We start from the raw sequence: 16,574 nt of genomic DNA on the forward strand, positions 1-16,574 counted from the left end.
AGAGGATAAGAAGAGATAGATAAAATGATGATAACTAACTTGAAAGAGAAGGAAAAGCTGCTTAATTTTTATTTTTCTTCTTTTTTTCTGACAAGGAGAATGAACTATGCACTGGAAATGGCAGAACAAAAATGAGCAGGAGGGACTTAATATCCAAGATAAGTAAGCAGATGTTAAGAGAACATCTAGCTGTCTTTGATGAGTATTGACAACTGGCAAATATGACTGCTGAACCACTGTAGGACTGCAAGAGAGTGATTTTCAAAATCCTGCCCCAACTTTCAAAAAAAAAAGGGAAGAAAACAGAGTCTAACATATATGTGGGTCAATGAACTTGACTTTTAGTACTGGGAAAATTCTGGAATGGACAACTAAAGAAATGGCTGAAGGATATCTATAAAGCAGTGTGGTGGCTAAAAGGAGCCATGACAATTTCACCAAGAACAAGTCATGCAGACTAAACTTTTTCCTTTCTTGATAGAATAACTAAACTGATAGCTTTAGGAAAAGTTTTGGATATAATTGACCTAGACTTTGGCAAACCAATTGATAAGAGTATCACATACCACTCTTGAGGGAAATTTGGAACAATGTGGATTAGATGATAGATTCAGAACTATGTATCCAGACAGACTCTTCTCTACCCTTGCAGGCCCTACACCAGTATTTTTGTTCTATTAACCTATTTCAAGTCTAAAAGTGTTTTATAAACTTAGAAGGAAGGAGTAATGGTAAATGGGATTGGGGGAGGGGTGAACCAAGGTACAAAAATAAAAATAAGAGTAACAGAGGGAGTATTCCAATTTGGCTGAAATGACTAGAACATGAGAGACAACACTTTAAGATAAGAATAATAAAGCAGATTGGAAGGTTTTGAATTTAAGGATTAAAAAAAAGTTCTTTATTTGCTAGGCAACAGGAAGTCACATGACCAGAGGGGAGTCTTAAAACCATTCTTGATTTACTATGAAGAACTGAAAAATGAATAAATTAGAGCAGACAAAAATGTTTAAATTCTATTAATACTAAATAGTCCAAGTGAGAAAGATGAACAACTAGATTAGGACAGCTGTGAACCTCATGGAAAAGGATGTAAGAGATCCAGTATTTTTTACAATTCCTTTATAGTTTTATTTCTTTACTTGTAAAATAACATTGGATAAGTTACTGAGGTCTCTGTTAGTAATCAATCAGTATAGCACACACTAAAGATCAGTTTAAAAAGATCTACCATATGAGAAGAGGAAATATTTAGGCAAAATCAGTGTTATAATCAGCCAATCCTTTGTTAGGCCTACAGTGCTGGGGTTGGGAAAAATATAAAGTAAGAAAGCCCAGAGGTATGATTTAGTTTTTCTGTTCGTATAGCACTGGAGACTCTGAAGAGGTAACCAAGGACCTCTTATGACAATTATGTATTTCTCTTACATGAAAACATGAATCTAACAGGTTAGTCCTACTGTGCTTCTGGTCAGATATCATCAAAGAAGAGATCTGAGTAATGGAGGATCCAAGGAATTCAGTATAGTGCCTCTGCACAACCAAATAAGCTTTAAGAACTTAAATGAATGACAATATCTGATTTACAAAAATGTTGATCTATTTTTCTAGAGGTTTGTTTCTCAGTCCCTCCCTGGCTCTGGATGCATCATTAATACAGAACCTTTGTAGGTAATGAAGAAGAAAATAATTCTTCATCTTCCCATGCTGGATCTTTCTAAAAAGGCTCCAAATTATGTAAACAAGAATAGATCCATCTGGATCAACACATTTTTCAAAATAAATTCACATCTTGCTGCTGGCTTCTATTCTCAACATTTTCATAAAATATTTAGTGAAGTTAAAGTTAGTCAGTTTTGACCATTTTACAATGAAAGGCTTCAAAAGTTCAACACAGGAATTTGGTTTTTTTCTCAGTAGTATCTAGGATCAAACAACTTTCCTTAGTATATGGACCTGCAGCAAAATGACATTTTTGTTTAAGCAAATTCCTCATGACACTCTGTGGACTGTGAAGAAATTCTGGGTGTGATGCTTACTATCATATAGTAGTAGTCCCACAGAGAAAAGGGGGGATGATCAATTGTAAAACTATGTGTAATAGATATGATATAGGGAAGAGAAGGAATTTTTTACTGAGTATCTTGAAAAGTTTGTAAAATGTATTAGAGACTGATAATGGTTAGTGGCATCCTCTAACAATATATCTTCCTTATATATCCTCTAACAATATTTCTTTTCACCTTCAGAAAAAATGGAATTTTGATACTAAATTTTTACCATTCTTTTTCTTTTATTTTTTTTTAGAGTAGGTTTCCCTGTCACACCCCAAATAGAAATGGAACAGACACTTACTTAGAAGGCCACTAATCTACATGGGAGCTTTGACCTGCTTTGTTTCTGATCTGGACTCATTTCTCCCCTGCAGGTAGCCTTATGGTTCTCCAGTCCCAAAGGTTCATCATATTGGTGTCAGATTTAGTATGAACATCCAATCAGCTCTGTCCTCTGTTACTATAAAATAGGAAAGCCCAAGAAACCCACCAGCTTCCTCTTCTTCAGGATCAAGGGTTACCAGTATATATTACCATATCTAGCTATATTTTATATATAACAATAAATATATTCCTAAAAACTTTTGGAACAACTAGGTAGCACATGTTAGAGTGCTAGGCTTGGAATCAAGAAGACACCTTTCCAGTTCAAATTTGGCCACAGATACTAGCTGTATGCCCCAGGGCAAGTCATGTAACCTTGTTTGCCTCAGTTCTTCATCTATATAAAAATGAGCTAGAGAAGAAAATGGCAAACCACTCCAGTATCTTTGCCAAGAAAATCCCAAAATAGGTACAAAGAGTTGGAGATGATTGAAACTGAAAATAATAAAAACCTTTTGGGAGGACAACTGACTATTGAATTTTACTCTTTAATTCAACTGAACTTGAATATGAAAAGATAATTTTTTTGGTGAAGATATTCTGTGCCAATACTGGAAATCCTGGATATCACAACACACAAACATGTCTTTGCAGTCTATAAAGTATCACTGACAATATATACATATATTCAGCATCTGGACTAATTCATGGGGTGTATGGGGTGCTCAGAGAGGGGTAGAATCTCTGGTATGGAGGGCTTGTTGTGTCCTCTTAGGGCAGCTCTTCATCCACTGACCCTCACCTGACACCCAGCTCTTACTTGTGGCTCCCAATAGCTGCTAGCATGCAGAAGCGGCCACACCCCGGGCAATGGCTTGGACAGGCCGGCCAAACCTTGTGAGGGTAGCCATCGGGTCGTCGACCCCTGGTGAACCAGGGCTTTGCTCACTCAGCATGTGAAGACTGCTTTGGCCAAACAGACGGAAGAAACCAATAAGAAGGTTCAACAGCTGAGAGGGCGACGCAGCAAAGCACTGTGGAGTGCTTAGGGCGTGTTGGAGCACAAAGGACAACACGGCCATCCAATGCAGCTGAGTAAGTCTCCAGGTGTAACAACTTTTCGTGCCACTGAACCCAGGCTTCCAACGCCAAGAGAGTGGGACTGTCTCTGTGCATCGACTTTTCCACTTAAATCTCCTTCACACACAAGTGTTTTTGTGCACACTCATCTACATCACAGATGAAAACACACAAAGACAATCGTCATCCTCGGTTACCGAGAGACTACGACTACTACTGGACTAATTCATGTGTCCTTTCAGAATGACAGCATAAACAAAATTTGTTTATTCTCAGACTCTTTCCCACAAACTAATGCTCAAATAGAGACCAATTCTTATATTGCCAATTAAAGAAGTTGTATATTTTTTTAATTAAAAAAAATATTTTCCTTGAGGTCCAAGTAGTACTGAGGTACTAGAAAGAGCAATGGCTATGTAGGGCAAAGGTTTGGCTTCAAGTCCTACTTTCTAGTTGCTTATTAGCTGTCATGCCCTCCCTCTCTTTGGCTATTCATTTTTCCGCATTTGTAAAATGAGAAAATTTGGGCTACATCATCTCTAAGGCTCCATCCAGCTTTAAACCTTCAAGTACTTTTAAGAGGAAAAAAGAATTATGTAGTCAAAAACAAAGAAAAGAAGCTCTGAGTTTTACATATGGAGCATTCAAAATCACTTTGGATCAAAATGAAAAACTATTAGTTTGCATTGCAAAAAAACTATTTCTGAAAAGGTTACACTAAGGTTTCACTTTTCTGTATCTCAGTACACCCCACCTGTGAACCTAAGATTAGCTAGCTCCATAAATGCAAATGGAAGGGCCTGCTCATCCAGTTTAAATGTGTGTGTGTGGGGGGGGGGGAGGATACATATCAAGCTCTGTTTCCTTTTGAGTAAGTAAGGCTTGTAAACCTCAAAATTTCTTAGACTTATAAATGTTGGAAATTTCACCATTGGGAAATTTCATACTTGAAAAATTTCCTATTGATAGTGGGTCTTGACTATTGGAATGTGAACCCCATTGGCATGGGAGGTTCCTTCACCTCCCTTCTTAAGATTACTTTAGGACAGAAACCTTTTGCTGAACAATGGAAAGGACTTTGACCTATGCTTAAGCATAGAACAGGAATTTCTTTGAGTCATGATTGATTTTAGAATTGATACAATGGAGATACTTGGAATCAATCTCCACCCTATTCAGTCCTAACAGGATTGAGTAAGGGCTGCAGCATAGATCAAAATTTAATTATTCCAATCTCTACCCTACTCAGGTTAACAGGATTTAGAAAGGGCTGTAGCAAAGGATCAAAGATTTAATTATTTGAAAATATGACCTTCAACAGACATGTGCAAAGCCAGAGACCTCTGGGTGGTCCTGGGTTAAGCTAGAGCCTCCATTGGCACAGGGAAATTGATGGACAGGTGATTGGTAGATGTGAGGACTGAGGGGAGGGAACTTGGAGGGTTTCCTGAAGGATAGGGGGGTCTGGAGACTGGAGGTGGTTGAGGAGTTTGTCGGAGTGGTTGCGGTGTGCTCTGAGAAGCTTGCGCTGAAGGAAGCTGAAGGTGGGGGCCCCGGAGACTGTTTCTCCATTTTTGGTCACGTGAGTAATAGGGACTGATCTCCTTTCATTGCCCCAGCTATCTAAGGGCTTGGGCCTTTTGGCCCAGCCTAAACAGAAGGGGTATTTAAGCCCTATTCCCTTCTCTCCCCTTTCTCTCTCCCTCTATCTCTCTATCTATAATTCCTTTCTTCCTCCTGTTTGTAATTAAAACTCCATAAAAGGTTGACGGCTGACTTGAGTTTTCATTAAGGAATTACATAGCTGAATTCCTTGGCGACCTTAAATTAATATATATCAGTCTTTTAAAGTGATTTCCTTGTCACAGGCTAAATACTCCCTCACCTAGCAACATTTCATTTCTCCAACATTGTCTGCTTTTTTTCTCCTTCACCATAAGAAAAATAGTTTCACAGTACTGTTGTTTCAGAAAGGGAAGCAGTAATGGGATTTGGGGGAAAAATTAACTATCACTGAATAAACAGTTCAATTAAAAATCTGTAAAAATAGCATGAAATTTTTCATCTTTGAAAAACTTTATTTATATAAGTCTAACTCTCCCTTACTATACACTATACAGAAGGAAGTGACTCAATCATAAAAAGGAGAAATGCCAAACTTAAAACCAAGATATACTTAACTCTCAAAATACATGATATTTAGGGATGTCAATATAAAAAAGTACTCAGTGGCCCAGAACTATCACTATAAGGTAAAAGGGCCAACCCAGAGCAATGGCTTTTAAATTAATAGAAAGAGAATAATAGTCATACAGAAATGAAAAAATCTGGTCTGGTGATAATCCTGAAAGGCAATGAATTCCCACAATAACCATACTTCATACTCTGGCTTTTAAACTATACCATGATTCTGTCAACTCCATTTTATTATACTTGCAAGTAAGCCAGTTATTCAATAGTTTTGTTTCTCCTTCTACCACCCTAAACTTGTTCTTAGTGATAAATCTCAAAAACCTTCTCCAAGTCAGAAAGTTACCTTGAATTCTGAACTCCATCTTCAACAGTGTCAAGCATCCAATTTTCTTTGTAGGTTTGTCTGCAAATTTTAAGGATATACTCTACTCCATCTAACTGATGTTAACTACTTTGGGCCCAACACCAGGAACTCCTGTTATATTTCCCAGTCTGATTCACAGTTTGATTAGATGCTCTCCAGTGAGTTGGAAACCCTCTAATAACCATAATTTCGTTTTTATTTTTCCAGTTAATTAAGCAAAACAGAATTAAGCAAGACAAAATTAAAATTTCTAACTCCTTCTTGCTCAAATTAATAGTTAAAAGAAAATTACAGGACAATCAGTCTTATCAATCATTCTATAATAGTTATTTTAAATAACTAGATTACATTTGAAAATCTGCAAATCAGTGTAATCTCCCTGAAGATAGGAACTGTTTCATTTCTTAATCTGTAACCTGAACTTCTAGCAGTGCCTGGAACACAGGAGATGCTAATTAATACTTGTTAATTGATTATATAGCTGCCATTTCAGCTCAATTATTTTTTGATGATGATTCTTAAATTCTTTTTGAAGTGAAACTGAATGGGGTACTTCATAAAGTGAGTCCAGACACCCAGAAGTTCAATTAATGGAACCAATATTTATTTATTAATAATACGTACCTACTAACTGGCCAGGGCAAACTTCCTAGTGAAAGTTGCACCAGACTGAAGTTACAATGCAGTTTTTATAGGGTTTCTGAATTCTACTTTCCAAGGGAAAAAGATTTTTCTGGTCAGTGACTTAGTTTACTTCACTTCAAAACAATATAAGCTAGTGCAAAATTAAATTTTTTCTGTTAAGACATAAGTAATGATTAGGATGGCCTATAAAAAGGACTATTAAAACTAGACATTACTATAAACTGCTGTTCTAAATCTTATACCTACTTTAATACCATTTAATTTTAGAAAATAGTGACAATTATATGTTTTTAATACAGTCCTAAAAGCTTAATGGTTGATAAAAGCCCAACACGTTTTTTTAAACATGTAATAAGCACTCATTCAAATTCTCAGCTAAAGAATACCTAAGAACCAAAGCTAGCTCCTAGGATAATGAGGACACAGTTCCTGTAGAAACTGATGTACTTCTCCTGTTAACATTTTCCTTATGGATCACTTGTAAAAAAGTATTCCAGTGGTAGAATAGCCAGAAGCTGAGCACAAGTGCTCTGGAAGTACAGTTTGAATCTCAGAATTATAAAGCAATTATATGGAAAGCCAATAATTCAGCTGATTTGTCAAAACCTATTAATTGCTAAAAAATGAAAATAACCAAATATAAGAAATATTGATAAATATTTAAAGCATAAAACCATCAATTTGGGTATTCCATGGATCTAAAATATAATTTTTAGAATATCAATGGCTTTGAATGAAACATTTAAGCATTTGAAAAACATCATAATTGCCTTTTCTACTTAAGTCCTAATCATATTATAATAATATCACAGAGGTAATCACAGGTTCTCAAAAGGAAAACATCAAAAGCTAGGCTACTAAAAAAGTTGACAAAACTCATGACCCACATAATACATTTCTCAGCCCTAATAAAATCATTGAGAGTGGTCTATGTATCATTTAAGGATATCCTTGATGAAAACACACAAAAAGAAAATGTGCAGACTTTTGTAGATCTTTCAAAAAAACCTTACCTTTACAATATAACTGAGATAGAATATGATATTGAACTGTCTATTCTGTACTGATTTTTTTAGAAAGTATTTGAAAGCCAACTTTAAGGCTATCCTCTAACAAACTACCTTCAAAGCATATTAAAAATTATATGGCAGTATGACAGATACAAGCATTAAAATATTAGTTATATACTAACAGATCAATCAATATCTTGGATGAAACAAGGGCAAAACATGGCAATTCATAGGAGATTCCTTTCATTAGTGCTATAGAATGTGTATATAGATTTTTTTTTAAAAAAGGATTCCCTATTGATTAAAGTTTTTATAAGTTACCATTTATAGATGATACAGTCTGTGCAAGATAGCAATACAAATTTCCAAGAAGAGAAGTTTGTTGCTGATGGCATCTTCAAAACTGAACTGAATGAGTTCCTTACCAGGGAGCTGGCAGAAGATAGCTATTCTGGGGTGGAGGTTCAAGTTACCATAACCAGGATAGAAATCATCATCTTGACCACCAGGACTCAAAATGTTCTTGGAGAGAAGGGTCACCAAATCCGTGAACTGACAGCTGTAGTTCAAAAGAAGTTTGGCTTCCCTGAAGGCAGTGTAGAGCTGGACACTGAGAAGGTAGCCACCAGAGGTCTCTGTGCTATTGCCCAGGCTGAGTCCTGGTGTTACAAACTCCTCAAGAGGTCTTGCTATGTGTAAGGCCTTCTATGGTGTCTTCCTCTTCATTATGGAGAGTGGAGCAAAGGAATGTGAAATGGTGGTGCCTGGTAAGCTCAGAGGCCAGAGAGTCAAGTCCATGAAGTTTGTGGAAGGCCTGATGATCCACAGAGGAGACCTTGTCAACTACTATGTCAACACAGCTATGCACCACGTCCTCCTCAGACAGGGTGTGTTGGAAATAAAAGTCAAATTCATGTTGCCCTGAGATATGTGGCAAGATTGGCCCTAAGAAGCCTCAGTCTGGCCATGTGAGCACCGTAGAGCCCAAGGATGAGATTTTTCCTACTACTCCCATCTCAGAGCAGAAGGGTGGGAAGTCAGAACAACCAGCCATGTCCCAGCCAGAGCCCACTGCCTAACAGAACTCTGTGACACCTGGATTAGTGTGCTCAAAGCTCTTCTGTAAGATCTTAATTAAAATCCATTTTGAAACAAACAAAAATAACTCAGATTTATAACATGGGGGTTGAGGTTTTGTTTTTATTTACACAGGAAATGAACACCCATAGCAGAGAACCTATCAGGAACAGACAAATATGGAAAACCCAGATGACCACTCCAAAGACGCGAGTCACCTAAGCCCATGATTTGGAGATAAACCAAAAGAATAGTTCACAGGGCAGTACAACCCCTGGAGGTAGCAAGCCTCCCCAAGACTGATCAATCTTAACTAAGCCACTTCCCCCAAAAAAACATTTATCCAACTTTATGTTAATAAGGGGCTGCCTCACCCTTTGTATTAACCTCAGCCTATTACTATTGTTGTGGTTCAGCTATCTTGAAAAATGTAACTTATATAAGTTTTCAAAGTGTATTTCCCCTTCTATTATCTCCATAACTGATCACATTCATTCCATGTTATACTCCCAAACCTTGGTACTTAGATAAACGTTAAACACCTCACACTTATTTCACCAGAAGATGGCACAGCAAAATCAATCCACATTTAATTCACAATTTAAAGGACTTAGCACAAACATCTTACACGAAACATTTATTGTAGATTTGATTAGGAAGAAAAAATACATACCAGACCCTAGTATATTGCCCCATAACAGAACATAATCCTTAGCAGCAAAACAGCATTAGCACTTAGAAATAAAACAAATTTGACAAGTAAAGGAGAAGTCAATATTTGCTTGGCTTATAGAACAAAGAACTGGATGCTAACAGAATCAGGCTAACAAAAGTAGCTCTTTTAGCTGTGGTATGATGCTTGTCATAAAGGCAAAAGGACCTTGAGTCTCAACAAAAGCCATAGCAAGCATAGCCATCCAACTAAGTCTACACAAAAAAAAAAAACTCAGAGGAAAAGCCTTGTCAGGGAGACAATCTTAGTAACCCTAGGATTGGAACACCTGATTTGAGGCCAAAAAGACCTGTGAGTAAAAGTCATCTTAGCTCCTACGCTAAAGCTGTGGAGATTGAATGTCTTTTGCCTCTTTTTGTATCCCCAGGCACTTAATATCTATTGACAGACTGACCACTGGAAAAAGAAAAATCAGACCAATATTGATATTCATATAAATTAATTATTCCTTATAAATTTAAACAGATCAAGAAAGTTGCAGCTAACTGGAAGGACTGTCCTTGAAGAGGTAAAGAAGTGAGCAGAACTGGTTTTATCATGTATCCAAAGGAAGTAAGCAACATCATTTTATAGAATATTTGGTTATCTCTTATTTCAGTGTCCAAGATAAGTGTTTACAAAAAGGCAACTGTGAAGACAAATGAAGTTTAAAGGCTAACATTGGTTGAAAAGGACGAAGAGGAAGAGAGATCCCATGAAGAACTTGATAAGTTCCCCAAACAGTGACATGGTCAAAGGATAGGAACAGGAAAGATCCCATTGAAGAAATGCAGGCTATCATCCACCATAAGAAAAATTTCTCCAAATCACTAATAAAGACAAATTCACATACTTTTGAGGTTTTTACCCTACAATTATAAGAATGGCAAAGATGACAAAAAGGAAAAAAAGGGTTATGGATGGACAAACACTAATACACTATTGATGAAGCTGTGAAGGGGTTCAAAGCAATTTGGAACTATATATATTTGTAAAACTATAACTATATAATTTGGAACTATAACTTAAAAGTCAGTAAACCATCCATATCCTTTGGCATAGCAATATTATTACTGGGCACATGACCCAAAGATAGATGGGAAGGAAATAAGCATTTATTAAACACCTACTAAGTGCTGGGCACTCTGCTAAGTACTTCATAAATATTACCTCATTTGATCCTCACACCATGAAAGGTAGATATTATTACTATCCCCATTTTATAGTGAAGGATCTGAGGTAGATAGGAATTAAGTGACTTGATTTAGGTCACACAGTACTCAATTAAGGGATTTTTTTGAAGTGGAAAGGGAAAAAAGCAGATTTTTGCTGATTGAAAAAATATATATGTTATATGAAAAAATAATAATGTTATAATTTCAGATATGCTTTTTTTCAGGAAGTGGAAAAAAATACTGCAGTTAAACAGAGGAGTGGACCAGGCTTGAGTATACAACAAGAAATCAAGAAGGCCTGGATTAGAACACAATTTTGGGACAGTATACATGCCAAAGGCATGGGGAAAAAAATCTCAGAATTTATTTGAAAAAAAGGCAGTTAAAAGAATATTAATAAATCCTGACTATATGTTTACTTTCCCATCTATAAAAAGTTATGATAATAATCTACATGGAAATCAATATTATCCATAACAAAGGTTATCAAAAAGCAGACATTTTTACAATCACATAAAACTCAATAAACAAATATTTATGACTGTTTCAGGGTCTGTTCTAGAGCACTTGGGGTACAAAGAAAAAAAATGTAAGAGCCTTTGCCTTCAAGAGCTTAAATCCTAGTGGCAGAGTGGATAAGAGTGCTGGACTTGGAGACGGGAAGACCCAAGTTCAGGCCCTACCTGGGATACTTAACTAGCTGAATGGCTCTGGCAAAGTCACTAAACCTCTCAGCTTGTTTTCCCCATCTGTAAGATGAGGACAATGATGTCATCAACTTCACAGGATGTTGTGAGGATCAAATGAGATAATGCATGTAAAACCTTAAAGTACTAAATAAATTCTGTCCATTAGCATCTATAATGAGAAACTGTACATACAAGCATTGACAAGGTTAATTGGATAGCCGGGCACTAGCAACCACTGGGGGTCAGGAAAAGCCTCAAAAAGGAAGTGGTTCAACTGAGTCTTGAAGGAAACTTGGAATTTTAAGAGATAGAGATGAAGGAGTGAATCCTAGGCTTGATGAAGATGTCTAAATCGGGGAGACAATAATTCTTGTGAAAGGAATGAGAAGGAGGCTAGGAAACAAGTATTCTCCTCAAATTCTGATAAGTGGAAAGAAGATATTTTGTCAGATTTGAGTTGGAAATAATCTCCAAGGCCATCAGGTCCAACTTTCTCTATCATTTTACATTTATTTTACACCATGTCATTTTCATTTTACAGAGGAAGAAACTAAGGCTGTAAAAGGTCCCGTCACACAGGTGTCTCAATTTGAGGCCGGGATGAACCAGAGAGCTGGCCATGTCACCAGGTCCATCCTTAACTAGCAGGGATAACCAGGAAGGAAAGTCCAAACAAAGGCGGGGTTTCTTGGCTAGGCTTCATCAAACCATTGCCCTCATTGGATCACTGGATGCTAACAGGAGTCTCAGGTAAAAATGTATGTCTGTCTCCCTCTTCTTTTCTCCCTCTGCCCTTCGTTTCCTTCCAGTCCTAGCCAATCTATCATTTTTTTCACCCAGTCTTTCCCGAGTCCCGTTGGCATTGGCACTTTCCCTGGCTCTGCCTGACACCTAGTAAGTTATAACGCCGGGATATCAGCGCTCACTCTGTTGGGACAGGAGATCCTCCACAAACCCGACTGGGGACCTTACTCCCTACTAGGAGTGCGGAGGGGAAGGGGGGACGCGGACCCGCCCAGCTGGGGATGGCTCCTCCTCCGGGCGGCGCTTCCCCAGCGGGAGGGGGGTCCGGGTGGTTACGGCTGCGCCCCCAGGCGGCGCGGCGGGGAAAGGGAGAGGGGTGCCGAAGAGTCTAGGTTTCGGCCGAGGCCGGGTGAAGGCGGCGGCGGCGACACCAGTGACAGACACGGACACCAACCTCCCTCCATATGTCCCTCCCTTACTCCGTCGCTCCCTCTCTTTCCCTCGCAACCGGAGGAGGAGATGCCGTAGGCCCTCTCCCGCTCCTACACTCACCCGTACTTGCTTCTCGGCTGCTCTCCGGCAGCGACTCCTCAGGCGACCATAGAGCTGCCTTCGCCGCTGCTGCGGGACAGAGGAGCCCGGCCCGCGGTGGTTCGTGTTCACGTGATGCTGCGGGCCGCGGAGGCCGTTGGGATCGGGGCGGAGCCCGCGCTCCGGGCGGGCCACGGGAAACCAGGTTGAACGATGTACCCAGAGATTGTATTCGGCTCCTCGAGGCCCGTCAGCCCAACCTCCTGGCCGTACTGGCCATCCTTATTAGAGGACTCCCTCCCCACAACCTAGGGCATGCTTGCCTTTTCATTCCAGGCAGTCAGCCAGTAGTTCTTGATAAGCGCCTACTATGTGCCAGGAACACAAAGAGTCGGAAGACAGCCCTGCCCTCGAGGAGCTAAGTCTAGTAGGGGAGACCCGACCATGAACAAACAAACTATACACAAGATAAACGGGAAATTGTTAAGGGAGGGAAGACACTGCAATTTGGAGACTGGGGAAGGCAGGCTTTTGGCTGGGACTTAAAGGAAGCCAGAAGGCTGCCCCTTCCAAGCCATGGGCTGCCAACATGGAATCCAGAAACTCCAAACTTGTGGCCTAGTCAGATCTGATGAACCCCAAGTTTTAGGACTGGCGAGACCCCAAAGCTTGTACTTGTTCTCTGTTCCCATGAGAATCCAACCGGGGTAAAAGGGGTAAAAAGACAATTCATTTGAGGTGGAGGCTAAGCCCAAGCTGAGTGACTTCTTGTCTCCAGAAGCCTCCCCCACTATATCACACCCTCTTTCCTAGGATTGAACTCTTCAGCCTTTGAGACTAACGCTCTGCCTACTGCTCTAAAGAGTCACCTTGGGCCTCCCCTCTTCCACATATGGATTATCCTTTACCCCAGGGTCCATTATTCAGTCTGAAATTGCTAGCCTGAGATTCCCTTATGAGTCTCCACCTTTCACTGAGATCACATTCTGTTGGAGGAGGCAACATAGATGGGAGATTTCAGTTGCAAGATGGATGGAAATATTTCATGGTCCTTAGGGTACAGTGGCAAAGCAGGTAATAATTAATGCATCTTCTTCAGTGCCATTTCTATTGACAAATCCATATCTATTTCTGCCTGAGCAATTTGACTGCCAAGGACTTTAGTGGTGAGAGCATTTTTTTCTGGGTCTTCAGTAAAGTGTGATTGCCAAGAAGGCTGGAGCCACAGCACCTGCAGAGCCACTTGTCAGATCACATCTCCCAAAGGATTGCTCCCATGGATAAAAACTACAGGAGCTTAGCAAAAACAAACAAACAAAAAAAAAACACCCCACTGTTATTCTTGAGGCTCATGAGTTTACCTATTCATACTTGACACTTGGTCAGTAGGTGATGTTGGAGATGATGGGTATATCCTCCACAATAGTTGAACCTCTCAGGGATGGCTTCAGGGCTCAAACTGGAAATATAGCCAGTGGTCTGGATGGTGCTCTTATTTCCAAACCTGGTATGACTTCTCATTGTCTTTAGCATAAAATACAATTTCTGTTTTTATTTTAAAGCCCTTCAAAATTTAGCTTTACCTAATCTTTGCAGCGTCATCCCATATTATTTCCCTCCATGCACCCTATCCTGTAGCCAAACTGGCCTACTTACTGATCCCTATCCAGTACATTATATCATCTCTATACCTTACCTGGAATGCAGTTTATTCATCTCAATCCTTTGAAAACTTAATTCTTTTCAAACCTCTGCTCAAATGCCACCTCCTCTAGGAGGCTTCTCCTGGTGTCCCTAATTGTTAGTGCTCCAGTAGAATGTAAACTCCTTCAGAGGACGAACTATATTAATTTTTAAACATCCCCCATGACCACTATAATGCCTATCACATAGTGGGCACTCAGTCAATGCTTTTTAGTTTATTAGGGATTTATGATAAGCAATGGAGAGCCACTAAAGGTTAAGTAGAGAAGTTCCATAAACTGGTATGCAAAAAAGATTTCTTAGGCAGTAGAATAAAGAAAGAAGAGAAGAAAAACTAGGTAGAAAGCTATTAAAATATAAATGTCAGGAAAGCATAGGAATAGAAGGGTCATTCCTAAAAATAATAAACAGTATATATCTAAAACCATCAGCTAATATCATCTGCAATGGGGATAAACTAGATGCATTCCCAATGAGATCAGGAGTGAAACAAGGATGCCCATTATCACCTCTATTATTTGACATTGTACTAGAAACACTAGCAGTAGCAATTAGAGAAGAAAAAGAAATTGAAGGCATTAAAATAGACAAGGAGGAGACCACGTTATCACTCTTTGCGGATGACATGATGGTCTACTTAAAGAATCCTAGAGATTCAACCAAAAAGCTAATCGAAATAATCAAGAACTTTAGCAAAGTTGCAGGATACAAAATAAACCCGCATAAGTCATCAGCATTTCTATATATTTCCAACACAGCTCAGCAGCAAGAACTAGAAAGAGAAATCCAATTCAAAATCACCTTAGACAAAATAAAATACTTAGGAATCTATCTCCCGAGACAAATACAGGAACTATATGAACACAACTACAAAACACTCTCCACACAACTAAAACTAGACTTTAATAATTGGAAAAACATTAACTGCTCATAGGTAGGACGAGCCAATATAATAAAAATGACCATCCTACCCAAACTTATTTATCTATTTAGTGCTATACCCAATGAACTTCCAAAAACTTTTTTTTACTGATTTAGAAAAAAACATAACAAAGTTCATTTGGAAGAACAAAAGATCAAGGATATCCAGGGAAATAATGAAAAAAAAAATACAAAGGAAGGAGGCCTTGCAGTCCCAGACCTCAGACTATATTATAAAGCAGTGGTCATCAAAACAATTTGGTACTGGCTAAGAGACAGAAAGGAGGATCAGTGGAATAGACTCTGTGTAAGTGACCTCAGCAAGACAGTATATGACAAACCCAAAGATCCCAGCTTTTGGGACCAAAATCCAGTATTTGATAAAAACTGCTGGGAAAATTGGAAGACAGTGTAGGAAAGAATAGGTTTAGATCAACACCTCACACCCTACACCAAGATAAATTCAAAACTGGGTGAATGACTTGAACATAAAGAAGGAAACCATAAAAAAAAATTAGGCGAACACAGAATAGTATACATATCAGACCTTTGGGAAGGGAAAGATTTTAAAATGAAGCAAGACTTAGAGTCACAAAATGCAAAATAAATAATTTTGATTACATCAAATTAAAAAATTTTTGTACAAACAAAACCAATGTAACCAAAATCAGAAGGGAAGTAACAAATTGGGAAACAATCCTCATAAAAACCTCAGACAAAGGTTTAATTACTCAAATTTACAAAGAGCTAAATCAATTGTACAAAAAAATCAAGCCATTCTCCAATTGATAAATGGGCAAGGGACATGAATAGGCAGTTTTCAGATAAAGAAATCAAAACTATTAATAGGCACATGAGAAAGTGTTCTAAATCTCTTATAATCAGAGAGATGCAAATTAAAACAACTTTGAGGTATCACCTCACACCTAGCAGATTGGCTAACATGACAGCAAAGGAAAGTAATGAATGCTGGAGGGGATGTGGCAAAGTAGAGACACTAATTCACTGCTGGTGGGGTTGTGAACTGACCCAACCATTCTGGAGGTCAATTTGGGACTATGCCCAAAGGGCAATAAAAGACTGTCTGCCCTTTGATCCAGCCATAGCACTGCTGGGTTTATACCCCAAAGAGATAATAAGGAAAAAGACTTGTACAAGAATATTCATAGCTGCGCTCTTTGTGGTGGCCAAAAATTGGAAAATGAGGGGATGCCCTTCAGTTGGAGAATGGCTGAACAAATGGTGGTATATGTTGGTGATGGAATACTATTGTGCTGAAATGAATAATAAAGTGGAGGAATTCCATGGAGACTGGAACAACCTCCAGGAAGTGATGCAGAGCGAAAGGAGC

The 16,574-nt window shown here is 38.7% G+C and overlaps 1 protein-coding gene and 1 pseudogene across 7 annotated transcripts in view; one reads left to right on the plus strand and one right to left on the minus strand.

The window, feature by feature from the left end:
• LOC100616836 (40S ribosomal protein S3-like) overlaps positions 1-8,749 on the plus strand; it is a 28,918-nt pseudogene extending 20,169 nt beyond the window's left edge.
• Positions 1-12,758, minus strand: part of MICU1 (mitochondrial calcium uptake 1) — a 238,341-nt gene extending 225,583 nt beyond the window's left edge. For 5 of the 7 annotated variants that reach the window (XM_007478360.3, XM_007478357.3, XM_056799458.1 and 2 more), the window contains exon 1: positions 12,620-12,758. The gene's annotated coding sequence lies outside the window, so the exon portion shown is untranslated. The remainder of the gene's footprint in view (positions 1-12,619) is intronic. The other 2 variants (XM_056799460.1, XM_007478362.3) reach the window with 1 other exon arrangement.
• Between the last annotated feature and the right edge of the window lie 3,816 nt (positions 12,759-16,574).

Source organism: Monodelphis domestica, chromosome 1 (genome assembly GCF_027887165.1).
Source record: "Monodelphis domestica isolate mMonDom1 chromosome 1, mMonDom1.pri, whole genome shotgun sequence".
Classification (NCBI taxonomy): Eukaryota; Metazoa; Chordata; class Mammalia; order Didelphimorphia; family Didelphidae; genus Monodelphis; species Monodelphis domestica.